Source organism: Coenobita brevimanus, chromosome 23 (genome assembly GCF_032717465.1).
Source record: "Coenobita brevimanus isolate Jiangsu-jjx chromosome 23, ASM3271746v2, whole genome shotgun sequence".
Classification (NCBI taxonomy): Eukaryota; Metazoa; Arthropoda; class Malacostraca; order Decapoda; family Coenobitidae; genus Coenobita; species Coenobita brevimanus.
The window spans coordinates 59,025,104-59,041,479 of NC_136976.1; the positions used below are offsets into that span (position 1 = coordinate 59,025,104).

Here is a 16,376-nt window from a genome sequence, read left to right on the forward strand (position 1 = left end):
GTACTTTCATGCCGGCAATACCTATAAATTTAATGAACCGTTTTTGTGACAAGCGGGGAACGCACGACAAAGAGTGTGACGTTCGGGAGGATTGTGAAATATGAAAGGCATAACAAAGCTGTCAGGGGATTGTCGGCGAACTATTGCTCCTGGTAGTGAAATGTTGATCTTATTCCTTGTACTATGCTATATATTATTTTAAAACGTTTTCAAAGGCTTTTATGAATAATGAATAGACGTGTGAACAGTTTCAGTGGCTACTCTTACTTTCACCTTTTCTGTTACTGGATCGTGCTTGCCCCTTTGGTAGTTGTGGGAAACATTGTTATGATGGTGATAATGATGGTACCTTTAATCCCTTTAAAACGATGACGTCTTTTAACATTTAGTTTTTGCTGCCACCAAACGATTCTACTGATGCTAAAAACCGCATGTCACGAAGGGGTTAAAGAGGTCTGTACGATATCTAACCCCTCCAGTTCAAAATAAGTCTCCTGACCTAAGTACAAGAATCGGGACAAAGCAAAAATAAAAGGAGAATGACGTCCTTGGGCTGAAAGGTTTAGTCGACTGACCTAAATTTAAGAATGAGTACCTTTTTTTTTTTTTTTTTTTTTTTTTTTTTTTTAATGAATGTGGACGAAGGTGTTAAGTGGCTTGTGGGAGTAACTGATGATTCGTTTATTTACTAGAGAGTCTGTGTTTGCTGGTTTGGCTATAGTTTGTAGTAGCGGCATAAGTACGTGTGGATTAAGACGTCCGTCCTTGATGTGGTTGTTTGACAGGGTTACTTGAGAGTATTTAGAAGGGTACTCTGTCTTGTGGTGGCCTTCGTCACGGGCCTCACATACTACATGAATTTGTTGTTTGAGAAAGCCTTTAGTTAGCACCTTCATTACAGTGCAGTATTTTTTATAGTGTTCTTGCTGCCTGCAACTGATTACAATGAATTCTGGGGAAACCCTTTTACTGTACTTGGATTAGCAACGATTGGCACTAAGCTGCTCCACTATGAAAAGTCTCCCCCGAGGTATGTAAGATTGACAGATGGCATTAAGAATAAATTGAAAAGACGTCCCCGGGCTGAATGAGATTAAATCTTCGTCACGCCTATGCTACCTAACCTACAGTGACCATATTTTATCCATAGAGACAACCTTGGTTGAAGCTATCACTGCCACACATCCTCGCAACCATACATTACCCAACTACTCATACTGAAAAACAAACTATTGATTTAAATTGCACCAGACCCAAACACACCAACTCACAGCACCCATCTTCACTGGGTGTCCTACGTCCTCCACGAACCTCTTCCCGCTGGATAAAGAAGCGAATGAGTTTAGGTATGTAGTAAAATTGATGTGGAAATGAAAAGAATAAGAATGATACACTGACAGCTGAATTGATGGAGTGATTAACAGTCAGGTTCTTATGTAAACAGACAGACAGGTAGATATATAATCCAGTAAGTTGATGGTAAATATATTGATACCTGAATTTATATGCTGAATTTAAAACTTTTAGTTTAACAGATAAACAGAAATAAATAGACAGCTAAATAGATATCCTAAGTTATTATTTTATACTATGTTAGATACATCTGAAATACTGTAGTAGACATAATAATAAGTTTGTAAATGAACAGGTGATAAGTAGATAGATAGCTACACAGATAGATGTGTAAGTTTGTAAGTATAATGTATTGTAAATAAGTCAGTGAAAAAAGTAAAAGCCTCGACAAACAACCTGACGCTCAGCTGTGCAGATTAATTACCACTTGAAATGCTAGAACGGTCTCCGGCTTGGCGATAGATAAACTGAGGTGGATAAATGCTTTAAAAAGATATACTGAATAGTATTCCAGACGAAGAGATTTATACATGATTGCTAAAATGAGAGGCGTAAGCTAACTTAGTCGATGAATGTATAAACAGAACTAGAGTGGTCGATAGACAGTATATGTAATTTCTTAGAAATTTATTGTTGGATTGATGAATATAAAAACTGAGATATATACGAGCAGCCTGAACTGATTGGTGGAATGATAAAATTGTAAGTGAACAGATAAACGCAGACAGATAGAAACAAACAGATGTAAACATTAACCCCTTCTCTACGATGGCAACTTTTTACATTTTGATCTGTCACAAGACACATTTTTACTGTCAAGACAAGACTCAAGCTGGGAGGGTTAGGTATAGGCTTTGTTAACTCAGTCACAAGAACAGGTCTGCCCTAACCTGAATATAATTTGTAATAAGCAAGAAAAATTAACACCAATGCATCATCCTATTGAAGAGGTAAATTATAAGTCGAGTTAGACGAATGAATTATGACAATTGAATTAATATTTTGAATATAATGATGTCTATTTATTTATTATTATTATTATTTTTTTTTACCAACAGACTTTTATTCAGGACACAGAAGCCTTGTCAAACAGGAAGGGTTACATGCAGCTTTCATTGCCCAAACCTGTCAGTATAAAAAGTGTTTAGCCAATTTCAGTAACATCATATTGTGGCAGCTAGGAAAAAAATTACGTCCCTGGGCTAAATGGGTCAACTCTCAGGCTTCTGTAACTCTCTTAAAGTGAATAATAACATCGTCTGGCGTTAAGGAGAATATAAGACTAGAGTCCCGTGTCCATGGTTTAATTGCACCAGTGTTAATGCTCAGGCTCCATTGAATCTGTCTCACTTGAATAAAATCGTCTGTTGTATCTTGAAGAAAGTACTCAAGTTGTCACATCCTTGCGCTAAACTAATTGATAAAAGGGTGAGGGATAAACTGAAAGATGAATTAGTGGAACACTCCCTCTAATCTTAATAAAGTCTTCTGATACAGTACCGTAACAGTAAAAATGAATAGAAATAAAATAGAAAGCAATAAATTGATAGATAACCTGCTAAATACAAATTAGAGCAGTCCCGCAGATAATGCTCTACTGGAATCACACACCAGCAATAAAAAAGTGAAACTGACTTTACCACTTTTATTTAGCCTCCGATTACCGTGTGTGTGTGTGTGTGTGTGTGTGCAATTGACTTTTATGAATGTAGCTCATGTTTAGTTATGAGTAGGTTGTGTCTGCCTATGTGTACCTCTTTGTGTATGTACTGTATGTGTGCGTATAAGTAATTAGCCACCGGACACCACCGCCCACTGAAAAACAGATCATTAGCATCGATAATGAGTGCAATTTCTGGCTTTATTCATGCAGAACCTCCATGATGTGTTGGTGTGTGTAATTGTCGGAATGATGATGGGTAGGACTGGTGTGTGTGTGTGTGTGTGTGTGTGTGTGTGTGTGTTAATGACACTAGGAAATTGAAAGTGGGGTGATTTCACGAGTGGTAATGTGTCAACCAGATCCAATGTATAAGAGTAATACCTGTGACAGTTTCTGAGCTGAGGATGGGAATTATTACTGTAACGGAATAGATTTCTTGTTTTATGACGGTGAAAATCTGAAGGTAAAGTCTCATCAGGTGTGGTAAGGGGGTGTAAAGGTTAGATAAGGGGAACATAAGAAGAGAGGGTAACTGCAGTAGGCCGGTTGACCCATGCTGGGCAGCTCCTATAAGAGTAACTGAACTACTAAAATGAGATAAGGATAGCAAAGAAGAAGGCTCTCCCCCGCCCTCCAAACCCTCAAACCGAAGCTGGCAGGAAAAATTCAGAAGAAACACCACGAACTGTAGAAAAACTAGCGTGGACATCTTATAGGAAAGTGTGAAAGGAGGAAATGAGACTATCATAGTGTAAACTGAAAAGGAAAAATAATGAATTAGTTCTTGGTTGCAAGATTTTTTTTATACCCACCCTTATGCTTATCTAGCCAATGCCTGAAACTCTCAGTGGAAGGGGCAGGAACTACATTACTAGGTAGCTTATTCCACTTGTCTGCTACTCTTTTGCCAAACCAGTTTCTACCTATTTCCTTACTAAATCGGAATTTATCTAGTTTGAAACCATTACTTCTAGTTCTATCCTGTATGGTTACTTGAAGTACCCTGCTAATATCTTCCTTATTTATTCCTTTCATCCACTTAAACACCTCAGTTAAGTCTCCCCCTACTCTACGCCTTTCGAGTGAGTGCAGATTTAGTCATTTTAGTCTTTCTTCATATGAAAGGTTCTGAACATCGTGTATCATTTTTGTCATTATACTTTGTATATTTTCTAAAGATTTATATCCGTTCTATAGTACGGACACCAAAATTGCACGGCGTAATCTAAATGTGACCTTGCTAATGCAAGATAAAGTTGCAGTATTACTTTAGATGTCCTGTTGCTCACACGTAGCGAAATAAATCCCAGGACCCTATTTGCTGTATTTCTCTCATTAATACGCTGTTGCCTTGGTTTGAAGTTTTTACTAACCATAACTCCTCGATCTCACTCGCATTTCGATTTACTACTTTCTTTGTCATCTAGGTTGTATTGAGTATCTCCAGTGGTCTTGCTTACTTTAAGTATATACTTTATATTTTCATCGATAAATTCCATTTGCCAATTTAGACCATTTGGAGGAAGATAATGGAAAGGGTGAGGCTGGTAAGGGTTTGTAGTAAGTTTGTTGGTTAATGACTACTGAATTTGAAGGTGGGTTAGGTAATTGGCAGAAAAGTTTGAGGGTAAGGTTATGTGAGAGTAAACTGTGTGTAGGCTAATTGTCTGAGTGGAGTGTAGGACTGATGAATGCATAGGTTTAGATACGGTGGCTAATAGCTATGGGAAATTGAAGATAAAGTTAGGTAATAGACCCACAAGTCTATATTTGTAGCTAGTTATCTGAGTGTTTGGTTGACGTAATTATCTGAATGAAGGGTAGGATTGCTGGGGAGGGATCGTGAGATTAATAGTGAATATTTCTGGACAGTTGAGCTGGAAATTAAAAGTGCGGGATGCTAAGGTCGTGTGTGATTAAGTTCATGGTAGTTTAAGATTGCAGTACCTTCCAATTAGAGAATTGGCTCAGTGGATGCTTGGGAAGTGGTACATGTGTGCTTGTTGACGACGGCTGAAGCACAGTAGTATGATCAAATCAGAGTAAGACCATATGAAAATATTTATTTGATTTTGTGATTGGAGTGTACGATCTGTGCTTCTAACTGTCAGTGTATGATTAATGTTGATTGTTTAGGGACATGTGCTCTAGCTAATGACTGGAAGGTGATGTGCTTGTTTATGAATTTTATTAAACAAAATGAAAGAACCCAGGGCAGAGAACCTTCAAACTTTTCTTTTCCGGATGAGGCAAGACCAAGATAGATTCATATTCATGATCCGTTCATTTCGAGATGTCTGCAAACATTATCTTTAAAAGACTGACGGTCATAGACGGTGTGAAAGACAGTATAAGGAGGCTAGCTTCTGAGCTGATGATATAGGCTTGTAATTTGTGGATACGAGACGTTCTCTCAGTTGAACAATATTGATGCTGGCTGCTGACTGCTAGGACTTTTCAGCTGAACAAATGTGTTAGACGTTTTCTTGAACAGAACACCCAGGTTAGGAAATGTAAAGACAGATGAATGATGGCTAGCTCGCGTGAGGATTACTTGATGAGTAGACTGGTGTGGTCGTAACTTAGCTGCCTTCCAGTTTGAAAAAAAAATCCTAAGGAAGTAGGTATAATAAGTAAAGAGACATCAACCGCCTCGAGGGGAAAAGGAAGGAATGGTAAAGTCAGGTCAGTCAATATAGCTCTTACTCCCCACCACGTTGACCATTTCGTACTTCCTGATTTAAACTGGTGTGATTGTGCCCTTGCATATCAGTCAATTTTCACCAAAATCCTGTTTCTTCATCTTTATATACTCTTATGTGACAAAATCCCTATACATTATCATCATGATCCTTCTTTTTCTGTGTTCAGAGAGAAAGAGAGAGAGAGAGAGAGAGAGAGAGAGAGAGAGAGAGAGAGAGAGAGAGAGAACCATAACCTCCATCCTCATTCTTTATAGGAGGTGGGTTATCTTGCATGAGATATACCTGGGTTATACACTACAGACGGTGCTCATTTGGTGTTAATGTGTGATGTCTTTGTTAGCATGCGGAAAGGTAACTGAGGGGTGTGAGGGCTGGGTGGTTAGGTGGGTTAAATCTGTGGGTGTTGGTAGGTGAAGCCTGTGAGTGCTGGTAGGTGAAGGCTGTGAGGACTGTGAGTGCTGGTAGGTGAAGGCTGTGAAGACCTTGAGTGCTGGTAGGTGAAGGCTGTGAGGACTGTGAGTGCTGGTAGGTGAAGGCTGTGAGGACTGTGAGCGCTGGTAGGTGAAGGCTGTGAGGACTGAGTGCTGGTAGGTGAAGGCTGTGAGGACTGTGAGTGCTGGTAGGTGAAGGCTGTGAGGACTGTGAGTGCTGGTAGGTGAAGGCTGTGAGGACTGAGTGCTGGTAGGTGAAGGCTGTGAGGACTGTGAGTACTGGTAGGTGAAAGCTGTGAGGACTATGAATGCTGGTAGGTGAAGGCTGTGAGGACTGTGAGTGCTGGTAGGTGAAGGCTGTGAGGACTGTGAGTGCTGGTAGGTGAAGGCTGTGAGGACTGTGAGTGCTGGTAGGTGAAGGCTGTGAGGACTGTCAGTACTAGTAGGTGAAAGCTGTGAGGACTATGAATGCTGGTAGGTGAAGGCTGTGAGGACTGTGAGTGCTGGTAGGTGAAGCCTGTGAGGACTGTGAAGGCTGTTTAATGGCAGTGCATTGTGCAAGGTGGTTGAAGGCTGGAAAGGCTGATTTGAGAATTGTGAGGGCCGGTTGAAGGCTGTAAGTGCAGGTTGAGGGATGTAAGGTTCAGGTTGAAAGCTGTAGCGCTGGCTGAGGGATGTAGGGACTTGTTTGAGAACTGTGAGGACAAGTTGGTGTGGGCCTGTCTACGGGCAATGAGGGCTATGAGGGCTGATATGAGGGCTGGTTGAGGGCTCTAAGGGATGGTTGAGGAGTTCAAGGACTGATTTGGAGGTTGTGATAGCTGGTTGAGGGCTGGTTTGAGGGCTGTGAGAACTGGATGGGCGTTATACTGACAGGATTGAGGCTGAGACTGGTGTGAAAGTTGTGTTGGTTGTTTTAAGGATTTTGAGAGATAATTTAAAGGTGATGTAGGCTGACTGAGAGCCTTGAGGGCTGTAAAGGCTGGTCTGACAGCTGTAAGGGCTTGCTAAGAGCTGCGAGGGATGGAAGAGCTTGTTGATGGCTGTGAGGGCTTGTCTGAGAGTTTTGAGTGCGGTGAGGGTTGGTTTAAGGGTTGTCTGGCCTATTTCAAGAGTTCTGATAGCTGGTCTGTGGGCTGTGAGGGATAGTTGAGGGCACTGAGAGCTATGAGAGCTTTTTTGAAGGCTTTGGGATATGTTTAAGGGTTGTAAGCGCTTCAGATTTTTTTTTTTCTGTTTGGATGGTTGTGAAGGCTGGTTTGAAGGCTGTGAGGGCACGGGCTGGAGTCCCCTGGAGATCATTAAAACTGGTCGGAGCAAGTTGGGTGTGGCGAGGAATGCTGCCCATGTTGTGAAGGAGGGTGACTTTCAGGATATGAGGATGTAGACGAGATTTGTGAGAGAAGATTTGAAGGTGTGGGGAGATTTGAGGGTGATTGTGGGGTGTGCGGGTGTGGGGTGGGGATGGGAAGAGTGTGAGGATGTGGGGAGATTGTGAGGGTGTGAGGAGCGTGTGGGGTGTGTGGGAAGGATGTGAGGGTTTGGGGAGTTTTTGAGGGTGTAGGGAGGGTGTCGGGGTGTGGGAAAGGTGAGACGGCGTGGGGAGGATGTGAGGGTGTGGGGAGGGTGAGGGTGTGGGGAAGTTATGAGGGTGTAGGGAGGGTGTGGGGAGGTTATGAGGGTGTAGGGAGGGTGTGTGGAATGAAAGACGGCATGGAGAGGATGTGAGGAGGGTGTGAGGGTGACTGTCAGGTGTGAGGGTGTGGTGTATGATGTAACGGTATCTGTAATGGTGTGAGGGAGTATGTTAGGGTGACTGTCAAGGTATGGCGGAGGGTGTAAAGGTGGTTGTGAGGGTGTTCGGGAAGATAAGAGGATATGAAGTTGATGGCTGTGAGTGAATGCGTGAGGGTGTAAATATGAGGTGATTGTAAGGGTAGCTGTGAGAGTGTAACGGTGTGAAACTAGCCCACAGGCTACAGGGCAGACCCTGCCTAAGGCTGTAATTACATCCAGGCACAAAAATGGCAAGGAAAAGCGAGAAGGAAGACCATGCAGTACACAGAACGACAACTAGAGAAGAAACTGAATATCAAAGAGATATCGTAATGGCATTTGAAAAGAATGTTTCGTATCGTTTTACCATCATCATCATCATCATTTAACCCTCTGTTGCCCCATGAGAAGCGTAGGAGCCCGGGGCTAGGCAAGTTGGTCCTGACATTTAAGATGGGAGTGACCAGTCTCACTCATCCCTGAATTTCATCACATGGGCAATAAACTTCAACCACCCCTTGGATATAAACCTGCACAGGCTCAGTCCGGCTGGAGCGCCTTAATTACCTACTAAACCACCAGGCGCCATGATCTGGTTACATGGTTGCCACCGAGCGTGGTAAATGGTTTCCTGGTGTACAGGAAACCATTTGGCTTGTCACTCAGTGTAGTCACCAGTAGACAGGAGGAAGAGGAAAGAATGAAGGAAAGAAAGACAGAAGAGGAAGGAATGGGCAGTCATCCGTGAGCAGCACCATATCGAGTGAGTGGGCGCCCCACCTACGACGTTCGTATCTATCTACCTATCATTCTATCTATCTTTATCTATCTATCAGTCTATCTGTCTATCTGTCTATCTATCTGTCTGTCTATCCATCTATAAGCCGAAATAGAAAGTTCCTGGACATCTTATAATCCGTCTTCAAAAGCATAAGAGGTACATGGTCTTTCTGGAGTAGAAAGAAAGACTGAACTAGAACAAACAGGATTAGAGTGTTCGCCTATTTGGCCTGGCAGCACCGGGTACCTCTGCTAGCTGTTTATAAAGGCTTCAACATGCTTGCATGCATCAGCCTTGGTCGCCTAATGGCGGCTCTGCTTTCCACGCCGCACGATCTCTGGCAGCCTCCCTATTTAGTCCTTTATCTTTGAAGTCAAACTCTACGAGTATGACCTCGTCCCAGGTCTTTTTCGGTCTACCTCTCGCAACCATATCCCCGACGTTCACACTGCTCATTTTCCGTACCCAGTTGTCATCCTCATCCTCTCCACATTCCCAAACCATCTCAGTCTCTCCTTCCTCATCACAACATCAATACACTCTAGTCTTTAATAATAATGATGATGATGACGATGATAATAATAATAATAATAATAATAATAATAATAATAGTAAATCATAATCATCATCATAATATTGTGCATAAAAACTGTCCTGAGTGCATTACTAACGTAGACGATTCTTAGTGCTATAACTCTATGCCCCATACTGTCCAGTCTTGCTTATCTTATATTTTCAGCCGAGCTCTCACCACGTACGCAAGCCCCAATTTCTGACGCCAATTTTATGAACGCATGAAGAGAACAAAACTCGTCTGGCTTAATGGCTCCCTGGAAGTATGGACACTGATAAAATCTAACAATCATGGGCGTTTCATAAATGTCAGAAATGGAAGGCTTCTTTACACCTTCGTACTCTTGGTTTGGCAATTCAGTCCGGTGACGCAGTTAATATTTTATTCTTGTTATCTCATACAGTCTTATTCAGCGTAAGAACACTCTTCAGACTGGAGACGTTACATGCAGTCTTTATTAACCAGTTCACATGGGGGTAATCCTAAGCTGAAAACGGTAAGAAATGCAAAACTATAATATGCAACGCTGTACTGAATACGTTGATAAAACGGTTGTCATATCTTTCCTCAGCAAGACGCATACATTTTCTCATCGGACTGATCGTTCTCAACATTACTGATATTATCATCGGCTTCTTCCACAGATCTTCTAACATTAAACATTCCTGTACGATGACTTCGCAGATTATTTTGTTTTAGGAAAGACCATTTGATTTGAAAGGGTAAATGAAAGTTAATATCTAGCCTCCCCAGTTCGAAAGGTCTCCAGCTGAATAAACTAGTCTGTCTGTGTTTGGTAATGGAGACGTAGAGGCACGAGGGTAGATCACCATTATCCACATGACTTAAAGGTAGGCGATCGAACTACCTCTCACGGCTTTCCATGCCCATAAAACCTTCACCCAGATCTTAAGGTGAACCAGTGCGCACAGCACTTACCACACCGACAGGCACCGTACACCACTAGACAACCAGAGCCTTATCAGTTTATGCAGGTGTGGTCAGTAATCTGCTTTCACTCTGGAGTTGCCAGAATTATGAAGCAGGTTTCCAGCCCTTTCAAATCGGGTGAATTAGAAGGTTAGTTAAAATTATATTACTATCTGACATGATTTTAAGATATCGGTAATGTAAAAGAAATTTTGCTCGTGACCAGATATAAATAGGTAATTACCTGCGTTCGCTGATGAAGTTTCCACACTACGTGAGCTGCATGTAATAAACGTTCATTTACTACTCCTCCAGGCGTTTAAAAACTTTCCATGCTCCCGCCAGGGCTCGAACCTGGGACCTTCTGCGTGTAAAGCAGACGTGATAACCACTACACTACGAGAGCTGTGAAACTAGGGTGTAGGGTATGGAGATGATTGTTGAGGATAATCGTGGGGCTACGAGGATGTGTATGAGGGAGTTGGAATGGGTGTCAAGGAGGTTGTAACTATGAGGATGTGAGGGTGAAAAGATGTAAAGGTGTGGGAGAAGGAGTGAGGGTAAAAAGGGTATGAGATAGAGTGGAAAGGTGGCTGTGAAGGTGTGCGTGTGAGGGTGCAAGGATGTGAGGACGTGGGTATGAGAGGTGTGTGAGGGTAAGAGTGCTAGGATTCCTGTGAGGATGCAAGGATATGAGGATGATTGGATGTGAAGAGGGTCTGAGTGTGTGAGGGGAAGTGTGAGGTTGCGGAGAAGGGTGTGGCTGTGAGGGTGTCAGTCAGTGTGATCGTGGGCATGAGGGTGTGAAAATGGGCATGAGGGTGGGTATGAGGATGTGAAAATGGGTGTGAGGGTAAGAGGAGATGAGGGTGTGAGAAGGGTGTTGATATGTAAGGAGTGGATATGTGAAGGTGTGAAGGATATCAGGATGTGAGGAGAGTGTTAGGGAAGTTTAAGGGTGTGACGCTGTGAGATATATGAGGGTGTGAGGAGAGCGTGTACTTGAGGCAAGTCTCATGAATTTCTAGGTGATTTGTTATCGAGCCCCTTCCTGGGCAGCGGTCTTGCAAGGTACACACACACACACACACACACACACACACACACACACACACACACACACACACACACACACACACACACACACACACACACACACACACACACACACACACACACACACACACACACACACAGTCCAAACACGCACGTGCACACTTTTGCACTGGACTATCCAAAACACACACATTGACGTCATATATAGCACACAGATACATGCACGGACACACTCAGTCAAGCGAATCTATAATGACACATCTCTCTCTCTCTCTCTCTCTCTCTCACACACCGCTCGCTGGTGCAGTGGTAACGCTCTCGCCTAGCATCTGCTAAGACGGGGGTTCGCGCCTTGCTCGGGATGCGAAAAAGTTTCACTGACAAAGCGGGTGGTCACTCTCCTCCTTGAGCAAGAGGATGGGTGTGTGCGTGTGTGAAGGTCAAGGCTTTGCCCTTAGATCGGACTATATGAGCCCTCAGCTCTCTTCCGGGAGGGTAAAATGCCAATGATCACAAAACCATCACGTGATCCTGACCGACCCGGTGAATTACACACACACACACACACACACAAAGATCACTACCTTCATTCGTAGCAAACACACACACACACAGTTTTACTTTGAATACGACTGATAACAGGAGTCAGCTTTATAAAATGATTGGTCAGATTTGAATATGTAACATTAGCAGCATCTGATTCAAAACCTTGATTCCTCTTGGCTGATTATTTGCAGTGTTACGAAGTCTGCACTGAATAAGTCTCACAAAGCCTGAAATAAGTAAGTTTTCGAGGCAAATTTCTCTTTTTTTTTTTTTCAGGTGTTGCGTGTGGGAAGGACAAAAATCTAACCCTTTTCTCAGCTTTCTTCTTCTTCTTCTTCCTCTTCTTTTTTCAATTTCATTCTCCCCGGTAGCATCTGATTCTAAGCATTAACTCCTCGCTTATTTTTTTGCGTGGAAAGGTAGAAGTATGACGTTTTCTTCCTTATTTCCTCTTTTTTTTTTTTTTTTTTTTTTTTCCTGAAGTAATTCTATACCTTAACTTCGATTTGGTGATTTTTTGAGTGTTGTCGAGTCTGCAGTAAACCTCCCATGCTGTTCCGTTTTTTAGCTCAGGCACTATTTTTCTTCTTTAGTTTAACATCACACACACACACACACACACACACACACACACACACACACACACACACACACACATTCTGTATTTTTCGGAAACTTTTTTTTTTTTTTTAATTTCGGTTTCCTTTGCAACATTTGGTTCTAATGTATGGCTCCTCCTCTTCAGTAACCCTTTATATTGTTCCCAAATATCCAATGCATTTCTGGCATTTCGCTTTAGCTTTCTTTTATTTTTTCCCCTTTGTGTTGTGAGACATGACTCCAACGATCTACCTGATTTGGATAACAATATCACCTTCACTGATCTTACTTTCTACTTTTTCGCTTTTTTTCCTTTTTTTTTCTTAGAATGTACCATAACAAAATGTTTTAAAATATATATACTGTATATATGCTTTGGTTTCTATAATTTCTAATTTCTGTCGTAATCATCCACGATCATTTCCGCCCATATAACTTGTCTGCAATAAAACATACATTTTATTATGATAGTTGGTGTTATCTCTCATTGCTCTTTAGTGTGTGCCAAGGCTAACCAACGAAATTTATATACCTAGTCACATCCTTCAATGAGGTTATACTTTTGGCTTGGTTTGTGTGTGTGTGTCAGTGTGTCTGTTTGTCTTGTTGTCTAGATGTCTGTTAGCAAAATTACGGAAAACTACTGAATGGAATTACTCCAGTCTTTAAATTACTACTGAGGACCATCAGAGGAGCAACTTATTAATTCTTAGGCGAAAGAGATCAAAGGTCAGTGTTATGAAATAACATGTAGGGGGATGGTGTTGCCTTGGTGAAGGTATGCGCTCTCTAAATGATTTAAAATTTCTTGTTTCTTGTCGTTCGTGCATCTAGAAGATCCAGTTGAATAATGTGCATTTTAATCTTTAATATGGCCAGTCTTCAGAAACTCCAAGATGGTGTCCTGATTCTAAAAATTTTGTATTTCAATTTTTAGACTGAGGCAACTTTACAGCTCTAATTGTCCCCCGCGTTGGGAAGCGAGCAGACTGATGATGTTTCCAGTTGTGAGGTTGCCTGGCTGGCTTTGTTTGTGTGTGGCACAAGATATCTCATGAACGGCTTGAGCTATCAACATGAAATTTTCAAGGTATCAGGATATGGCCAAAATGTTGGACGAGTTCGACAATGGGCACTAGGGGTCAAAGTCAAGGTCACCAAAATGGCTGCCAAAGGTTAACTAGTTGACCTTTGGTGACCTTGACGCCGAGTGCCCATTTTCGAACTCGTCAAAGATTTTGGCCATATCTTAGTACTCTGAAAGTTTCATGTTGATAGCTCAAGCCGTTCATGAGATATCTTGTTTACCCACGCACAAACAAAGTCAGCCAGCCAACCTCACAACTGAAAACATTACCACTCCGCTTGCTTACCACCCGCGTTGCGAAACTAGTGAAGTGGTAATGTTTTCAGTTGTGAGGTTGGTTGGCTGGCTTTGTTTGTGTGTTTTACATCCTGAATTTACGTTAAATCAGAAATGGAGGTGCAAAATTACGTGCCGAGGAAGATCTGGCTATGCAGGTGTGAGATTCCATCTTGAGATGGCCTCTAGTTCTTCGCCAACTTTTATTTTTTTTCCTCTATTTCATCATTTCCTTCTTAAAGCTTCACGTTCCTAGACGAGTCGTTTTGTCATGATGTATGTTAGCCATTATTATACCCAGATTATTATAAAGCCCCGACTCAGATGTAATCTTTTCTTCCATTATCTTTTATTGAAATCTTTCACCATGTTCAATACTTCATTAAATTCCTTACTTTACATTTCTCATTTGTTTGTGAGTCTTCCACCTTCCTAGATGATCCATTTAAAAACTGTGTGTTATAGATTTTGTAATGCCACACTCATCAGTTAATCTTTTATGATATTCCGATTTTCTACATATATCGCTTTCTTTTAAAGTGGAAATGTGAAACACCTGAACACACTGAGGCTCTCATGTCACATTCGCAACTGACTGAAATCATACGATTAGCTGGACCAGAATAATAGCCGTCCCGACCATGAGGGGGTTAGTTGTACCAATATCAACAACCTCACCTGATTGAAAATAATCCTGCATTAGTTGCAACAAAATATTCATGTTGCCTCAAACATGAGGGGACTAATATGGCAATGCGAAAGAACATACCTTCCTTCTTCTGTACCTTCCTTTCTTCTATATTTCCTCATTTCCTCTTAGTCTTTTACACTCCAAGGCGTGTCAGTTGAACAGTATGCATTTGAACAATGGTGTTTCTTATCTGCAGTAACCTTTCAGTTTGATGGTGCATTTTTTTTATTCTTGCTATCAAACCAGATCATTTTATTTAGCTTATGAAAGACTTCTTATAGCAAAATGGGCTAATGAAGTTTGGTTCTGAACCTTAAACAACTTGGTTCTTTTCCTTCAGAAAAATCGTGTAAAGATTGCAAAAATAGAGTAAACATTATATCTTCAGAGTGAAATGGTAAATACTCCCATTCTCATCTGGTACGAGTACTTTGCCCTTGCCTATTTATCGTGGCAGTGCAAATTTTCAAAACCCACTGAGTCTGTAGACGCCATTTGTATTTGGATATCACCAGACGATTTTATTCACCTTAGGAGAGATTTTCTTTGTTTAACTGAAGGTTTAGATACAGCTTTATGTAACCCCTTCACTGTAAGAGAAATCTCTCTAGTTGATTAACAGTCGTATGATGGTACCGAGAATAAAAGCTAAAGGACGTCACTGGGGTGAATTGGTTTAGGTATATCTATATCTGTCATATCTGTTTGCCTATCAGTATCTATCTGTGTGCGTATATACATGCATAACGTAGTACATACATACATTGTTCCTCTCTCTCTCTCTCTCTCTCTCTCCTTTACCTACCTACCTAGTACGTGGGGAAAATTTCCTAGGCGAGAATAAGTCCATGTTAGACAATAGATCCACTCGGTAAAAATATTACCACGAGGGCAATAAGTTCATGGGAAAAATAGGTCCATGTGCAGAATAGGTGTCTCTGGATTCATGGGGGAAGAGATCTGTGGTGAAAATATGTCCAAGGGGTGAATGCATCCATGGGGGAAAAGAGGTCCATGGGTGAAAATGTATCCATGGGGGAAAAAACTAGTACATGCAGGAACAAATTCTTTTGGGTGGGGGGTTGACGCTTAGGGGTGTAGCAGGAGACTCTCATGTTGCTAGAATTCACAGTTAGATTCTCCTAACATCTCATCTATTACACTTGCCTTTAGTGAATCTTGTGAATCTGTTCTTCCATACATTTCATTTGAGAAAATCGCTGTGCGGCAAATTTTGAAAAATAGATGCACTCTTGCTGGCTCTAATATCGATACACTTTTTCAAGATAATTAATGATATATTGAACAGTGACGTGAAACCCAATGATGCGATCTTCGGTGCCCAACAAACTTGCCGGGATATTGTACAGTATATTAAGTTGACGTACTTTCGATTAAGAAGTGAACGAATATTCCTTACTGCAACTGTTCGTACACAGGTTGAGCGGTTCAGTCTCAGATAAAACTGTTACAACAACAAACGCTAACCATAAGGTATGTAAGGTGTTTAATTTCATAATACTGGGTTATTAACCGCTAAGATCATAATCCGTCAGCTTTAGCAGTCATACTCCTGTGGCAGCTGATTTTCACCATTTATACTGACTGTGACGCTATAAGAGATGGCACAGAGTGGTGTTTTGAAAAATTGGTTGTTACTCAGCTAATCGAAAAATTTATAGCTAAATATAACAGAAAATGTCTTCTTAAAAAAAAAAAAAAATGGGATTTGACTGATGCTTCCAGTTTAAGGAAACAGAAAGTATGTGTTAAGAAAGATCCATATTGTCCAAGTGTCTGACAGGTGATTGTCTGCAGTTCGTTGAACTCAACACGAACAGTCCCCAGTCAGTTACAGTTGCCATACTGGAAAAACACCCATATTTAAAAACACACTACAGCTGTTT

General features: G+C 41.4%; 1 non-coding gene across 1 annotated transcript; it reads right to left on the minus strand.

Moving 5' to 3' along the window:
- Positions 1 to 10,546: 10,546 nt before the first annotated feature.
- On the minus strand, positions 10,547 to 10,619 carry TRNAV-UAC (transfer RNA valine (anticodon UAC)). Its single transcript has one exon. It is a non-coding gene; the product is annotated as a tRNA-Val (tRNA).
- Between the last annotated feature and the right edge of the window lie 5,757 nt (positions 10,620 to 16,376).